Source organism: Echinops telfairi, unplaced genomic scaffold (genome assembly GCF_000313985.2).
Source record: "Echinops telfairi isolate 266 unplaced genomic scaffold, ASM31398v2 ScPeMD7_7469;HRSCAF=8507_0, whole genome shotgun sequence".
Classification (NCBI taxonomy): domain Eukaryota; kingdom Metazoa; phylum Chordata; class Mammalia; order Afrosoricida; family Tenrecidae; genus Echinops; species Echinops telfairi.
Genome location: NW_022111372.1, coordinates 16,980,369 through 16,985,357, shown reverse-complemented (window position 1 = coordinate 16,985,357; position 4,989 = coordinate 16,980,369).

Here is a 4,989-nt window from a genome sequence, read left to right as displayed (position 1 = left end):
ATGTTCTTCCGTTTGCTAAGTCTTGGTCTCAGCAAACATCTCTGATGGTGCAAAGGGTTACATATTGGACTGCTATTGGAAGGTCAGCAAATGGATGCCACCAGCTGCTCTGAGGAAGAAAGTTTAGGCTTTCTGTTCCCATAAAGATTTGTAGTTTTGGAAACCCAAAGAGGCAGGTCTATTTTGTCATATAGGATCAGCTGTGAATCAGAATCAATTCGATGGCAGTGGGCTTATATCTCAAGAGATTATATTTAATAGATAATCTATCATGCTGAGAAATTGTGCTAGAAACATATGAAAATAATCTGATTTTACAACCATTCAAATACCATCTATATATTAAATGCAAACTTTAGCTTCTGCATTTGCTTTTTAAAAATAGTGGAATTCTTCATAGAACATGATAAAAAAAGCATGTTTTTGTCAATGTTAAAAGCAATTTTCTATGTTTACTCACACCTTTTAATTGACTCTTACATAATTCCAATGATGAATGGAATTCAATCTACTTAACCAATTCTTTTAAAATTGTGTCTCTAATCTTTGTATGCAACACCCTAAAACCAATTTCCTTATTGAATGAATGCAAGTTAGGAGCTTATTTATTTTTGAAATTAATTTTTGTTGCTTTCCCATCTTAAGTGGTATAGTCATCTGATCTTGACATATGTTATATAGCTTCACATTGAGGAAACTACACAGCCTTCTATAGTTGTCTTCATATCTGAGTTATTTATCATGCATATTGGCTTATCAGAGAAATCTAGGATCATCTCTTCTATAGCACTTATTTTATTACAGTGTGATCTTTACTTACATGTTACAACAACCAACTCTTGGAGGAAAGACTCTATATCAGTCAGGGTTCAATCAGAGATGTAGAACCAGTAGGAGATAAGTATTAAAGGACTTATTTAAAAAACTTTGTATACAAAATTTGGCACTGACCGGGCAAGTGCTATCTACAGAACAAGTAGTCAGAAAGGGAGACTGGAACTTGCGTATGACCTGAAGATACTAAACATAGGCTACCTTTTTTCTGCAGCCAAACCTTATCTTTATTCTAATGCCTTTAACATGATTGAATCAGGCCCACTCAGGTTATCTTAGATAATCTCTGTATTTAAAGTCAACTTTAGACTGTAGATGTTACACATGTTCACAAAGTATCTTCACAGCAATACATAGATTAGTGTTGGATCATTATTACGTTGCCCCCTTGACATAGAACAGATCATTACATAATCTAGCTCTTTTCATGATTATAATTTTTATAGTTAAAAAAGACTTCAAATGTATGGAAGAATAGAAACAGACATACAAGGATTACCCATACAGTCTCCTCTCATTGTCAATGTGTTATAACTTTGACAAATTTAGTCTCTCGGTGTGTGCATTTGAAACCATTTGCAAATATATTGTATGCATTATCATACTGTATCACTAAGAACTTTAACATGCATTTCCTAAGAATAAGACACTCTTTTGTATTACCACTATTGCATGATCCTCCCATGTAAATCATGCAAAACTAATAATATACAAATAACAATATACAATAATACAATGTTTAGCTAACATTTAAATTTTCACAACTAATCCAAAACAGGAAAAGAAAGAATAAATGGAAGAAGGCAAAAACACAAAGAGGGCTGGAAATCCATAAGTAAAAAAAAAATTTTAGATTTTCCTTTGCACTTATAAAGTCAGCTAAGGTCTCCATTATCCCTTGTACTACACTCGCTGAAGGTTCTAAGTTCAGTGGTTGTCAAATTGAGCACGAGGTTGATGAAGGAGGGAAGTAGAGTGAGGTCTTTCTGTTCTACTCATATTTCTAGATATTTCAAAAACTCTTAGGTATTTCTTATATAGCCCATATATTTGAGGTGCATGTTTTAATATTACATACATTAAAATTCTAAATATTTTCATAGTAACTCATTTTCTAAGAAACAGTTTTTGAGGCTCTATTATGTATCAGGGAGTATAAAATATTGAATGCTAAAAGTAGATTCTATCTTCAATGTGTCTAATAATGTTTTAAAACAAATAAATCCATATTTTGATATTTGTATCACCTTCAAGAGTGGCATATTTGATTAAACAGCAGTTTTTACATTAACCTGGGTTACTAAGCAGGGTCATTGGCTTATTGCATAAGAAATGTTTGCTTTGTCTTTACATTAGATTATTAACTGTGAAAAACTTTTGTCAAAATAACGTTTATTTCCATCAATGACAATTTGAAAGGGCGTAATGATGACCAGTGTCAACTTGGCTAGACTACAATTGTCAGTTCCTCGATAGATTCTGGATTAGGGTCTCTCCCAAAGACAACATACTGTAATCGATTTCCAGTTTATGATGTGATTTGAACAGTCAATTAATTAAAAAGTGAGTTTCCTTATGGGTGTCTCCTGGCTTCAGTATATAAATGAATAATCTGATAATGTTTGCTCTCACTCTGGACTCTGGACTCCTCTTGTTACTTGACCTACCTCTGGTTCTTGGTACATAAACCTGCAGAATTTTTTAACCTATGACTGCAGATTTGAGATTGGCCAGTATCCCAATCCAGTGGACCAGTAGAGGGCTCCAGTCTACTACTGGACTGGTGATTTTTGACTTGTTCACCCCACAATTGTGCAAGCCATTCCTTTGAATCAAATCTCTCTAAAATATAGATGTAGATGTATGTGTCACTGTTATTGTTTTTCCTCTAGAGAACCCTTAGAACAGACTAAGGCATTAGAGAATAGTTGGATTATCATCATTATTATTAAAGATAATATGGATGATATAGTTAACAGTAAAAGTAATATTTATTTAATTCAAAATTATATAAATTTTCCAAGAGCCTTGAATGGCAATTAACCTGCTCAATGTTACTGTCATTGTCATTTGCTGTAGAGTCCCTTCTGGTTCCTGGAGACCCCTCGTAGGCAGAGCATAACTGCTCCTTATGGTTGCCCAGGCTCTGCCTTTCAGAACAGATACTCAGGACAGTTATTTGATGCAGCTCGTGGTGAGTTTTAACGGCAATCTTTCAGCTTATGGGCTAGCATTTAACTGTTTCCAGAGATGCTTTAGTTATTTAATATAATTCAAAATCAAAGTAAATCATAGTCTGCAAAAGAGATTGAGCCCCTAATAAAATACCAAAAAAAAAAAAAAAAAAAGAGGTTGGGTTAGGAAGGTTCATGTAAAATTTGTTGGAACAGGAGCTGAATCCACTCTCTCCACTGGGCTTGCTCAGCTGCCTTCTGCACTTCAATTTACTTCTCATATATCTTCACTGCCTTCTTACTTGTGAACTAGTAATTACTTATTGTAACAAACCTTCATTTGGATTCCTAAAGATAATAATTTTGTTCATGGCTGAATTCATTGTCATTTTCCCCATATGATTTTTACTCATCATCTAAATCCCGTTATAAACAGGATTTGAGGAAGAATTACTTCAAAGGTTGGTTTCTGAGACATTTTACAAACGGTAATTGCTGACCTGAATATTTGCTTAGCTAGTTCGCTTCTTCAGTCATGGAGAATGTTATGTTCCTAGGATGTTGTCTCAATATATAGCAAGTGCTTAAGAAAATAGCAGAAAAATAAATATTCAGAAAATTATTAACCACCGCTGACTTCAAGTCAACCTCATCAATTTGTGGCAGGAACCTAGGAGCTAAAAGTAAACTGTGATTTCCTTGCATCCTTCACAGTTTGAGGAGAGGAGTTTATTGAATTTATTAGCTAGATGTTCACATTAAGCCGAAGGACAGGCCACCAAAGAACTAGTCTGGCCTTTCTGCAATAAACGGAGGTCCTGAAACAGGGCCACCAGTAGCATCAGTATAATATAGAGGATTTTTCAAGAGCTACAACTATGAAGCCAAAGTATTCCACAAAATCCACACTTTCTTACAGCTTGCGTAGGGGGGAGTTTATTGACTGTTTGTTTTATCAGATCATGAGCAGAGAGCTTAAGAATCAGATATGTGAGAAATAATTGGTGGACACTTTCTGCAAAACAGAGAATTCATCTTGAAATGTATTAGAAACCACTTTGATATCGAGTGCTGTACTCATAAGGCTGAATATCTAGCGAGTTCTGAAAAAATTTTTTCATCGACTTTGACAGTTTTATATATATATTTCATGCTTTTTTTTTTTTGGCCAATATTATCTACTCCTTTATCTTCAAAGGGAATGATAACCCAAACCTTTCAGTGCAAGTATGTATCATATACAGGTCTAACTTCTTGTTAGCTTGACAACAAACTGAGTCTCACAAGAATTTGTGTGCTCCCAAAGAGAGCTACATTTCCCATTTCATGAACATTTCTGAGTCTCTCCAAATCCATGGTGGTGTAGAGGATCATCCATCAGGCTACTAACTGCAGGGCTGCAAGTCCTACCCATCAGTTGTTCACAGAAGAAAAATGAGGCTTTTTTCTGTAAAGATTTACAGCCATGGAAACCCACAGGACACTTCTATTGAGCCCTGTAAGGTCATTATGAATCAGAATTCAGACATGAAAGTGAGTTTTCAATAAAATTCATAGATTTTTCATATTATAAATAACAAGAATGACTTTAGGCAATTGCAGTTTGATACTTCCTAAAAAAAAAAAACCCATCAAATCAATAGTCCCTTCTCTTCATTGTTATCAAAATTGTGTTCTGTGTGCATGTGTGACTTCATTTTTGGAATAAGTATTACAGATCTTTCAAAACTTTTTTAGCAGATAAAGATATATTAAAAAGTGTTCAGGCAGTACAGAGACTCCCCTGTACCTATTGAGAATGCATTGGGGTGGTGCATTTGTTACAACTGAGAAACTAATATGAATACTTTAGTAAATAAAGTCTGGTAGTTTAAAGTAGAACTCAGTCTTTGCTGTATCTAAAAACACCCCCACCCCCACCCCAAAACAAACCCTCACTGCCAAGGAATTAATTCTGACTCATAGTGACCCTGATGGACAG